The sequence below is a fragment of the Pristis pectinata genome, chromosome 3, assembly GCF_009764475.1.
Source record: "Pristis pectinata isolate sPriPec2 chromosome 3, sPriPec2.1.pri, whole genome shotgun sequence".
Classification (NCBI taxonomy): domain Eukaryota; kingdom Metazoa; phylum Chordata; class Chondrichthyes; order Rhinopristiformes; family Pristidae; genus Pristis; species Pristis pectinata.
Window position 1 is genome coordinate 59,625,393 of NC_067407.1, and position 12,845 is coordinate 59,638,237.

At 43.1% G+C, this 12,845-nt stretch overlaps 1 protein-coding gene and 1 pseudogene across 4 annotated transcripts in view; both read left to right on the forward strand.

Annotated features, from left to right (window-relative positions):
* The window catches only part of astn1 (astrotactin 1), a 1,815,355-nt gene that overhangs the window by 105,239 nt on the left and 1,697,271 nt on the right, over nt 1-12,845 (forward strand). The gene's annotated exons all lie outside the window — the stretch shown is intronic.
* On the forward strand, nt 8,303-8,396 carry LOC127568983 (uncharacterized; annotated as a pseudogene).

Here is a 12,845-nt window from a genome sequence, read left to right on the forward strand (position 1 = left end):
TCCTTCTCCTAAGTACCTTTCCCATTTTCTTTCCAGAAGGCAGAGACGAATGCTGGAGGGTAGCTTTAACCCTCACATGGCCATTCTTCATGTGTGGGGTTGGGCAGTGAGTCCCAGTAGGCTTATTGAATAGATTAACTGGGTTTGGTTGAAGGAATGAATAGCAATTAGACTGATTCTTCTTCACTTGCAGCCAACATCACTTTCCCCTCCTCTTCCTTTTTCCACACTCAAATGATCAGGGTTACTGGTCAGAAATACATAATAGTTGAGATTACTAAAAAAAAATGAGGCAGAAGCAGACTTTTATCACAATGCTGGTATAGTACATTGGTTACAGTTGAAATGCTAATGATGTTGCAGTACAAGTTTACTCTCACATGTGCATCCTTACCCTGGCAGAGTTACACATCATTTGCCAGGGTCATGTCTGGATTAACATTGCACATGAAAGTTTGGAGGTCTTGACTACCCCATGGTCTAATGAATGTAAATGGACAAAGTGGCCATGAAGTGTCTTCTTTAGACTTCAAACTACTGTTCAGACCGGCCTTCTCAGTTTTGCAGTCACTTCAAGATACATGGGACAGCTTGGGAATTTTTCGTCATAGTCTTCCAAAGTTCTCAATTGATGCTACCTTAACATCTTGACATGACATCACTCTTCCTTCATGATTCCTCTGTCCTTTTCTTTGGTCTTTCAATCTTTTACTGTAATCTTTTTTTCATCTTTTTTTTCTCTATTTCTTTCTCTTTTTGTTTATTTCTGTCTTTCATGCTTTCTTTCTGTCCTCATATTGTCACAGTTCAGGTTATAAAGATCAACGGGAAGTGTGTGAGACACGAATATTGTTCAGCATAATGCCTTGTACATAGATGAGGTCAGAGATGTGGTTTGATACCTTGGCTGTTCTCATGTTCTGATTGCACAAGTACAATAAATTGATGAATGCATTGTGACAGATTGTCATTTGCTACCATTAAATTTAAAATTATGGATACACTTTGATGGTAACATGGCTGGGAATAAGATGGTGGTTTAAGTTCTGAGGTCTGTTATGGCGATTTGATATAAACTTTAGTAATGATGTAGTAATTCATGCCTGCCTGAGGCGAAACTTAAACTACACTAACTGCACTAACCTTTGTGCTGTAAATGGCAGATAATTCTGTGTGTGTTGTGTGTGTTTGTGTGTGTGTGAGAAAGAGAGAGAGAGAGAGAGAGAGAGAGAGAGAGAGAAAGAGAGAGAGAGAGAGAAAGAGAGAGAGAGAGAGAGAAAAGGGTCTCAGACAATATGTTATACTGATCACTGGCAATACAAAGAGAAAGATTGTAATGAGGATTCAGTTTAAAATAGCCCCCAGCTCAGTTCAAGGGACTGTGACCCACCCAATTGAAACAGATTTGAAATAAAAAGTATGCCTATATTCATAAGATTTTTAACAAACGAGAAAATACAAATCCAGTGTTCAAATTATTAATAACTATTCACAAGGGTTGAGCTATTCTTGGGGAAAAATGTACTTGTGATGAATTTTGAAATGGTATACTGAAGATGAGCCAGAAAAAAATGAAATACATCTGTAACAAGGGCTCATTCATCTATTACATCAACTGGATCACATTCTGCAAAGGCTAAGCTAACTCTCTGAGCCAATATTGAGCCATGTGGTAGCAAACACTAATCATATTTTCCAATTTAAATTGATACCTGCTGACATCATTTTCTGAAGAAGATGGCGATCAGTTAATGGTTTTTCTTGCAGTCCCCACAGTGAATGTTCTTACCATCTGTCATCTAACGGCAAACAATTTTTATAATGTGTGTTCTTAAATTTTATTCAGACTTAATATAGTTAGCTTATTGTGTTAGTCTCCATTTTAAACCCCCTGCTGTGTTTCTCCCTTGGCCTTAAAGAAATAGTATTAGATGAAGAGCAATAGTGTAGAAAGTGTGGTGTCCGACTGTGGTTGAGAGAGCTCACACCTGTATCTTTGCTATTTTCTGCACCTCTGCTCTCACCCCCACCCCTCTCAGACCCAACACATGTCCTCACATTTCATCCCACCAGCCTACATATCCAACACATCAATCTCCATCACTTCCGCTATCTTCCACCAACGGGACCCCACCACCAAGCATATCTTCCCCTCCCCACCCCTTTTTGCCTTTCGCAGGGACTGCTCTCTCTGTGGCCCCCTAGTTCACTCCTCCCCCCCCCCCCCCAACCACCTCTCTACCCGTCCCGCTCCCACCCTTGGAACTTTACACTGCTCCCGCTGTAGGTGCAACACCTGCCCCAACACAACCTCCACCACCTCCATCCTCTATCCAGGGACTTAAACAGTCCTTTCAGGTGAGACAAAGATTCACCTGCACCTCCCTTATTATCATCTACTGCATTCGGTGCACCAATTGTGGCCTCCCCTACATTGATGAGACCAAACACAGACTAGGTGACCGTTTCGCAAAACACCTGCGCTCCGTCCATAACTGCAATCTACATCTCCCTGTTGCCAGTCACTTCAACTCTCCCTCCCACACTATCACTGATATGTCAGTCCTTGGCCTCCTCCACTGCCAGGAGAATTCCAAGCGCAAACTGGAGGAACAGCACCTCATTTTCCATCTTGGAACCTTGCAGCCTAACGGCATGAACATTGAATTCTCCTACTTTAAGTAATCCCCACAATCCTTCCCTGACCTCCCCCCACCCCCAACCATGCCTCTCCTTTCCTTCCCTTTCCTAGCCTATCTCTCTTTTCTCTACCCCCTTTTTTTTCTCCTTACTTTTGACCCATCCCCGGTGGATCTGCTCTCCCCTCCTCCCACACACCTGCCTATCACTATCTCTTACCTGCATCTACCTATCACCACCTTGTGCCATCCCGCCTCCCCACTTTTGTCCACGTATCACTGCTCTGCTTTTCCCTCCTATATATTGGGCTTCCCCTTTTCCTATCTTCTGTCCTGAAGAAGGGTCCTGACTCTAAATGTTGACCGCCTGCTTTTCTCCATGGATGCTGCCTGGCCTGCTGAGTTCCTCCAGCATCATCGTGTTTTTCATTGTGGTGTCCAACACCTTGGTCTGCTTTCTGCTACTCCTTTCATTGGAGGTAGGAGGACCTTATCAGCCTTGATTCGAGAACTGACCACACCATCTGCTCTGTTTTAATTCCCTATCATTATTCTGATTGCGTATTTCTGCTGGTGAATTTATTTTTTGGAAGCGATTTCCTGACTTCTAAATAGCTGTTAAGATGTGCCTCACTCATACTGTTAAAGATTGTAGGACAGACCTGTTTGGAAGCCACTGAATTAACATCTTGATAAGGTTTTGTCTTGACCCATTGATCTAGAGAAAGCCAACACCTCTTGCCTTCGCACAAGAAGCTGTGCAGTGAGAAAGATCTCAGAGGGCAGAAGCTCACATTTTCAGCATTCATTCCAACTGCTACAGATCCTAAAATGGAAATAAAAGAGGAAAGACGAGAGAGAAAAAGGAGTGCAGACTCATTTGCAAATGAAGATGAAGGGAGCATCACCTAAGAACTCCAAAGGTTGCTTAATTGTGCTTCTCTATGACTGAGAAGCCATTTAATTCACACTGGTGTGAATACAGATCCAGTACCCTGCTTCGAGAGGTTGGAGACCCCGTAATTTATGAAATTTCACACTTGTTAACTGACTTATTACACAATGAAGTACTGCAGCTAGTGATACCGGAGCAGAAATAACTGCCTTCAAGATATTCACTCTCTGAGCTTCTTAATGACATTGCTCTCAGTGATTTACTTTGAGGTATCCAGTATCCTCTATACACACACCATGAGATCCCCCTCAGGTGAATTAGCATGTTTTTATTGTTTCAGACTTGTACTGACATTCTGTGTTGAATACCGAAGTGAGGGAAATGCCATTTGCAACTCAGTTTCAATCTACATGAAGGGAGGAGGCTTTTGATGAGTTTTCCATGATATTCTCAGAAGGGTTTATGTGAGTTGTATCAAACATTTTTCTTGCACGGCCTCAAGCAACTTCACACAGATAGGCATCACAGGTTTGTGATTGACTTTCACTGCAATTCTGTATGGTCAGAACTCAGAGAGTGTCTGTAGCTCACAGAAGCTGGGAATTTTACAGAGGCTCAGAGGTGCCGTTTCCATTTCAAATGAAATTAGGGAAAATGCTCATTTTGTTTCAGTATTAATGACCTGCGGACAAACTCCAAACTACCAAAACTAGCAGCCAAATAGAATGAAATCCAAACATGACCCTTTAATGTTCTCTCAGTTACCGAGTCTCATAATTAATAACAGAAATATGTCATTTTGTCCATGTAACTGTGGAGCATGTCATTTTTAATAAAAATGATGGACTATCAGAAAAGAGATTTATGAGCAAGGCAGGGTGGTTCAGCCTTGTAAATGCCCATATGCTCTTCATGGAGAACTGCACCTGGAGATTTGCTCGGGAAGGGGAGATGGTCTGTGTTGTTAATGCAAGAGTGTTGACAGTGCCAAGTGCTTTTAGAATGTGGCTCAGTGTCTGGGAGACAAAACATGATCAGGATGAAAGGGGAAGTCAGAAATATTACAGTGCAAGGTTCTGAGCAGAGCTCATGAATAAGCAGCACAGAAAAGTTGTGTTGGTGGATTTACAATTGTGATAAAGGAAAGATAAAAAAAGTAACACTTGCCGACCATATAGCATTTAAATTTCCCGATATTATCTAAAAGTGCATCCTTTTGGAAATTTAATTTGGAAGTACAATGATTGTTATATTGGCAAATGTAACAAATAAATGCAAAACAAATTAGAATATACAATAGAATATTGTTGATGCTAATTGAACAGTATTGTGGATTCTTCTTGCATTATATAGTTGAGGTTTACATAAATCCACTCTGCATGTCAGCATCAATGAACATCTTTGTGGCAACTGGTCGTCCACTGGTAGATAGGGTGGTAAAGAAGGCATACAGTATACATGCCTTCATCAGTCGGGACACTGAGTAAAAATATTAGCAAGTCACATTACAGGTTGTATAACACTTTGGTTTGGCCACATTTGGAGCATTATGTGCATTTCTGGTTACCCCATTACAGGAAGGGTCTGGAGACTTTGGAGAGGATTCAGAAGAGTTTTACCAGGATATTGCCTGGGTTAGAGGGTATTAGCTATAAAGAGAGGTTGGACTTGGGTTGTTTTCTCTGGAGCATTGGAGGTTGAAGGGAGTCCTGATAGAAGTTTGTCAAATTATGAGAGGCGCAGATAAGGTAGACAGCCAGAATCATTTTCCCAGGGTACAACTGTTGAATACCAGAGGGTATATATAGCTTTAAGGTGAGAGGGGGAAAGTTTAAAGGGGATGTGCAAGACAAATTTTTAAATTTTTAAAAAATTTTATTAAATTTTTAAGTTTTATTTACAGCATGGTAACAGGCCCTTCTGGCCCAACTAGTCCGTGCCGTCCATTTTAAACCCAAATTAACCTACCCATACGTCTTTAGAATGTGGGAGGAAACCTGAGCACCCAGCGGAAACCCACGCAGACACGGGAGAACGTACAAACTCCTTACAGACAGCGACGGGAATTGAACCCCGATCGCTGGCACTGTAATAGCGCCGTGCTAACCGCTACGCTACCGTGCCGCCCCGTGCAAGTTCTTTACACAGAGGGTGATTGGTGCCTGGAATGCACTGCCAGGGGTGGTCGTGGAAGAAGATACAATAGTGACATTCAAGAGACTTTTAGATAGGTACATGAATATGCAGGGAATGGAGGGATATGGATCACGTGCAGGCAGAAGAGATGACTTTAATTTCTCATTATGCTTAACACAGACATCATGGGCTAAAGGACCTGTTCCTGTTCTGTACTGCTCTGTTCTACTTTTAACTGAATAACTATGTGGCAAGATTCAACCATGTGACCCAGACACTTGAGACAACGACTAACTACCATACTTAAAGTAACATGCACCTTGGCAGCTGAGAGACATACACCATGCCCATACTTCACCCCACAGCTCTTATATTTACTTGCACATATCTAAGAGCCTGTGCACAGAATGGACCATGAATCCAGTAACTGAGAATATCCTGTATGCTTGAGAGAGACATGGTAATGGCCTCACATCTTCTCAGGGATTCTGCCAGAGCTCCCCAGTGGGAGTTGGTGGAACCCCTAAAGGCAAAAAGGAATCTCACTGTATGGCATCGGCCCTATTACTTGCAAATCTTCAGGTGTAGCGGGTGGAGCTCAGGGTGGGTACTTCTCAGTCTGGGAGTTCACATTTTGCTAGCTCGGTTAGAACTGGACTGTTTTTGTAAACTGGTACACTCTGTGGAATGGGATGTACCAGTCACTGCCTCTGTGCCCACAACATGCCTAGGGATGATATCGCACTTTACAAATGCAAGTTGCTGATGTTCAGTGGTATGTACTCAGCTAATCCAGTGGCCTAGAGCCTGAAGGACAGATCAATGTTAAGAAATGGCCCATAACATAGTGGATACAGGTATTGTATTGGGGGTCGTATGGGGAAGAGGGAGAGATGAGATACATATGGAAGAGGGAGGAGAATAGGAGTATAATTTATCCCACTACACACCTCTAACCTCCCCCTTTCCTAACTATTACCACTTCCTCAACACCCCTCTCTCCACCAAAGCCTTCTGGCAGTGGGTGGGAAGCTGGATTTCAGAGGTAATTCTATCCAGGATTCCTTTCGTGATGCCAGACATTTTAGTTGTCCTCCCTTTGTTTTTGCACAATCAATAGTGAAGGGCAGTGGAGGGCACAGCTGTCATAAAACCACATGGATCATAGCTCTTTCATGTTCAGGGCTCTTAACTCTATCTGGAGCAGAATATACACTTTGAGAGGTAATTATTGTGAAAACCACATCGTCAACAAATCCAGGTCTTAGCAAATCTTAACTAAAACAGGATTCCTTCCATAAGCTCTTTTACTTCAATTGCCACATTGGAAATTCTCAGTTGGAGCTGGGTTTAGAAGTTGCCCGCAGACATAATGCCATTCTGCTCTTTCTCCTTCTCAGCATCATTAAAGAACAGGAATGGTGTTATCTTAAGCAAGTCTGCTTTTTGTATGAGATTCATTGAAAAGAACGCCACTGAACAGTAATTACTTCTAACCATTACATGTATTGGTTATAGAGGCCACCAATATAATATAAAGAGGGAAAGAATTAAGTGTGACATGAGGAAGAACTTTCTTATGCAGCATGTGGTTGGAATCTGGAATGCAATGCTTGCAGATGTGGGAGAGGCATGTTCCATTGTGGCCTTCAAGAGGGAGTTGGATAAATACATGGTGAAGGTAAACTATCAAGGCTACAGAGAAAGGGCCAGAGGGAGATTGGGGGGTGGGGGGTGGGGGATGCAGGGGACTGGAAGTAATGAATTGTCCTGGTAGGGAGCTGGTACAGACATGATGGGCTGAATGTTTTTTCTTCTGTGCAGTAACCATTCTATAATTCTGTACTTGCACACAGCTTTATAGAATGCAGTAAAGTTCGACAAAATGGGTAACGTTCACAATAGCCACAGTCTCTAAAGGTTGCAAGTCTGACTTCTTTAACTTTATTCCATTAGATACACATGGTAACTAGAAGAGAATGGTTTTCATGTAGCCCATGTCATCCCTTCCAGTGGATACTTTATTGTTGCTGTATACACTTCAGAGCTTTGATTTAGGGTACAGCATATAAGAAGCATCCTCTTCAGACTCAGTCATTCAGTGTGTGTCAGAAATCCTTGAGTAAGATTCAATCTGGATTCTACATTGTAGCTAAATGGAAGATATTCATACCCCTTCCTTTCTGTTGTATAATATCAGTTAGTCTTGCACTTTAATCCTTTCCAAGATTCAGTCAGCAGGCTGCATCTCCAACAAACTGCACTGAGAATAAGCCATGCAATAATTAGCTCTGATTATGCTCCAATGATCATTAGAAAAAAATTAAGATGTTTACTATGCTTCTTGCACTTTGTCTTCTAACCTGTGAATAATAGTAATGACTGCCTCTCAAACCAGTATATCAGCCTTCATTTAGAGCTGTAAATATTGAAATAGTTCAAACACAAAAACTTATTTATGGCGCAAAGTATATCATCTGCAGAAGTGAATTTGATTTAGCAGCCCAGAGCTCCCTGAGGCTTCCCCAGAGCTTTTCATACATTTTTGTCTCAACTCTGAGATTGAATTTCATTACTTGGAGCCCAAAGATGAACTTGTATTGATAGTGTTGCTGTTTTTTATCGTATTCTAGCCCTTTAGCAGCACATATACTAAAACTGGAATGATACAGAGAAGATTAGCATAGCCCCTGTACAAACGGATCTGTGAAAAAAAATATATCATGAAAACGTCGCCGTTATCATCCATTGAGTTTCCAAATGTTTGAAGGTTCTCCGATCTGATTGGTTGCAGGTGCACCTGAAGTAGTCGAAAGGCCTGTTTGCTGAATTGTTTGCAAGTTGCAATTAGAGCTAATTGAGCTTTTATTTCACAGCAGAGCTTTTCTTCAATTGCTGAACTGTGAATGAGAGGTGGCGACTGAGTCCACTTTCACCCTTTCATCAAGCTGCACATCAGTCCCATTGGTTTACAGTGCCTCCCACGTGGACAATCACATCACCATTACGGCATTACATGGCTTTCTGCTCAACTTTTCTGAAAATGCTTTGACAATGAACTTAATAATTGGGATAAAACAAAGGTCCGAACAGGAAAGATGTGTGGGAGAGACATTGGATCGTGCTGGAAAACGTGAGCTGGGATCAAGGCAGTTCTTAACTAGCACTTGTTTGATGAATAGAATGATAGAATTGGAAGGCCGCACAAGGGGACACTTGACGCATCAAGCTTTGCCAGGTTTGAGATTTCATATTTCATATTACCTTACAACATAGAACCATTTGGTCCATTAAGTCAGTGCCAGCTCTCAGAGCAATCCCATCAATCCCATTTGCCTACTTCTTTAACTCATTCTCTCACATGCCCTTCAACTCCACTCTCTTTCTTTTACCACCTTGGGTGTAATTTAAGTAACCAATTAAGTAACCCAAACGACACACCTTTGGTTTGTGGGAGGAAACTGGGGGCAATAGAAACAGTTTCCATGTTCTCTCACAGACAGCTCCTGAAGTCAGGATTAAATCCAAGTGATAAACCCGAGCCTGGGAAAAGAACACTACCTGCTGCACCAGTTAAATTTAATCAATGCTATTCCCTGCTCTTTCCCCATAATCCTATATACTTCCTTCTTTATGAACATGTCCAATTCCTTTCTGAAGTCCATTTTTGAATTACCATCTATCATTCTCACAGAGGATGGTTCCTGACCGCAACTATTTGCAAGTGATAACTTTTCCTCTTGCCCTCTTTGGTTATTTTGCAGTCTGCTTTGGCACTTCTTGACACACAACAGTTATGCTCCCAACTCAAGACAGTTAGTGGAGCAATTGGCTTAGCATTTATACATGGGACCCACTATTGTGAGTGAAGCCAATTGGTATTCACTGAAGCCATGCCTGCATCACTCAAAGGCACATTGCTTGCTGCCTGTATCCACTGATGGAAGTCATTCCAGGGGTTTTGAATGCTTGGCCCAACCTACGGCAAATCAAGGACAAGCTTGATGACTCTGTATTTAAGATGTGGCTAAAATAATAAGACCACTCGGTGGGCGAGCATTTCGGAGATAGTTACCGCATCTCCCTGACCTTTCACATAGCCATGGACAGGGATAGGAGCAGACAATATGGGAAAGTTTTTAATTGGGGAAGGGCTAATTACGACAGTGTTAGGCAAGATCTTGGGAGCGTAAGTTGGGAACAGATATTCTCAGGGAAAGGCACAGCAGAAATCTGGAGGCTGTTTTGGGAACACTTGCTTGGGGTTCTGGATAGGTTTGTCCCACTGAGACAGAGAAAGGATGGTAGGGTAAAGGACCCATGGTTGACAAGAGAGGTGAAATACTTAGTCAAGAGGAAGAAGGAAACATACTTAAGCTTTAGGAAGCAAAACTCGGGCAGGGCTCTTGAGAATTATAAGATAGCCAAGGAGGAGCTTAAGAAGGGTCTTAGGAGAGTTAGAAGGGGACATGAGAAGGCCTTGACGAGTAGAATTAAGGAAAACCTTAAGGCGTTCTACACATACATGAGGAACGGAAGGATGACTAGAGTGAAGGTATGACCACTCAGGGATAAAGGGCGAAATATGTGCCTAGAGGCAGAGAAGGTAGAGGAGGTCCTTAACAAATACCTTGCTTCAGTGTTCACCAGGGAGGGGGACTTTGACAAATGTGAGGTCAGGGTAGAACAGGCTAATGTGCTGGAGCATGTTGAGGTTAAGAAAGAGGTAGTGGTGGATACCTTCTGAAAAACATAAGTCCCTGGGACCGGACTGGATGTACCCCAGGTTACTACAGGAGGCAAGGGTAAAGATTGCTGGGGCATTGACAATGTTACTTGCATCCTCCATTGCCACAGTAGTGGTACCAGAGGATTGGAGGATGGTAAATGTTGTTCCCTTGTTCAAGAAAGGTGATAGGGATAATCCTGGGAATTATAGACCAGTGAGTCTTGCGTCAGTGGTGGGCAAGCTATTGGAGAGGATTCTTAGGGACAGGACTATGAGCATTTGGAGAAGCATAGTCTTATTAGGGATAGTCAGCATGGTTTTGTGAGGGGTGGGTCATGCCTCACGAGCCTAAATGAGTTTTTTGAGGAGGTGACGAAACAAATAGATGAAGGTTGAGTGGTGGATGTGGTGTATATGGACTTTAGTAAAGCATTTGACAAGGTTCCCCATGGTAGGCTCATTCAGAAATTCATGAGGCATGGGATCCATGGAGATTTGGCTGCGTAGGTTCAGAATTGGCTTGTGCACAGAAGGCAGAGGATGGTAGTAGATGGAGAATGTTCTGCCTAGAGGTCAGTGACTAGTGGTGTTCTGCAACATTAGTAAGTTTGTGGATGACACAAAGGTTGGAGGTGTTGTGGATAGTGTAGAAGGTTGTTGTAGGTTACAACAGGATGCAGAGTTGGGCAGAGAAGTGGCAGATGGAGTTCAATCCAGAAAAGTGTGAAGTGATACACTTTGGAAGAATGCACGTGAAGGCAAAGTACAAGGTTAATGGCTGGATTCTGAACAGTGTGCAGGAACAGAGGGATCTTGTGGTCCAAGTCCATAGATCCCTCAAAGTTGCCACGCAAGTTGATAGGGTGGTTAAGAAGGTGTATGGTGTGCTGGCCTTCATTATTCAGGGGATTGAGTTCAAGGGCCACGAGGTAATGTTGCAGCTCAATAAAACTCTGGTTAGACCACACTTAGAGTATTGTGTTCAGTTCTGGTCACCTCATTATAGGAAGGATGTGAAAGCTTTAGAGAGGGTGCAGTGGAGATGTACTAGAATGCTGCCTGGATTAGACAACATGCCACATGAGGAAAGGCTGATTGAGCTAGGGCTTTTCTCTTTGGATTGACACAGGATGAGAGGCAACTTGCTAGAGGTGTGTAAGATTATGAGGGGCATAGACAGAGTGGACAGCCAGCACCTTTTCCCCAAGGCGGCAATGGCCAATAACAGAGGACGTCCATTTAAGGTCAAAGGAGGAATGTTCAAGGAAGATGTCAGAGGTAGGTTCTTTACACAGAGAGTGTGGGTGCCTGGAACTCACTGCCATGGGTGGTGGTAGAGGCTGATACAAGAGGAACATTTAAAAGACTCATAGATAGGCACGTGGAAGTCAGAAACATGGAGGGTTATGGGCTGTGCAGGAGGGAAGGATTCGATTGATCATGGAAGAGCTATTCATATAGTTCGGCACAACATCGTGGGCTGAAGGGCCCGTGCTGTGCTGTACTTTTCTATGTTCTATGTTCTAATGTATAATTTATGTTTAATTTGCGTTCTTCTTGTAAATGCTGCTTATCTGATGCAATGTGCTTGTTATACTGCTGCGAGTAAGTTTTTTGTTGCACCTGTACATAAATGTACTTCTGCATATGATAATAAACTCGACTTTGACTCTGACATTGGCCTTTGCTCTAGCTACTTCCCTGCTTTTAAGTGGACAGATATCAAAATGTCATTTCCAAGGGGCATGGGAAGCCCTCCAGGACCGTAATGAGTGATTGATGGTCAGCACAGACTCATGGGCCAAAGGGCCCATTTCCATGCTGTATCTCTCTATGGCTCTGTGACAACTGACTACTGTCACCTCCCCAGTGCAGCACGACACTGCACACTGAAATTGCTGCTATTGCCAGCACCAGCCTGAAATGTCACTGAGGTAAAATGACATAGGTCTACGGTCATGATTGTAGGGACACAGAGGCCCATGCAGTAGTTATGGCTGCAGTAAGTGAGATGTCATTCACAGCATCTTGGGAGAGGCAGGGTCTCTGAAGACGTTGCTCCTTGGTCAGGTGCGCACATGGCTAGCACTCTTTTCAGGCACATTGCAGAACGGCTACCAGGCCTGAGTTCTTTTCTCCTTTCTATTACTCCTTCTCCAGTGTGTCAATCTGCTACAGAGCCATAGAGTCACAGAGACATACAGCAGGGAAACAGGCCCTTTGGCCCACTGATTCTGTACTGACCATCTAACGCCCATTTACATTAACCTTACACTGACCCTCTTGTATCAGCCCACACCTCATTGGCCCCACATTCCGAACAATTCCTCCCAGATTCTGCCACTCACCTACACACTAGGGGCAATTAACAGTGGTTAATTCACTTATCAACCCATACAACTTTGAGATGTGGGAGGAAACCAGAGCAGCCGGGAGAAACCCACCC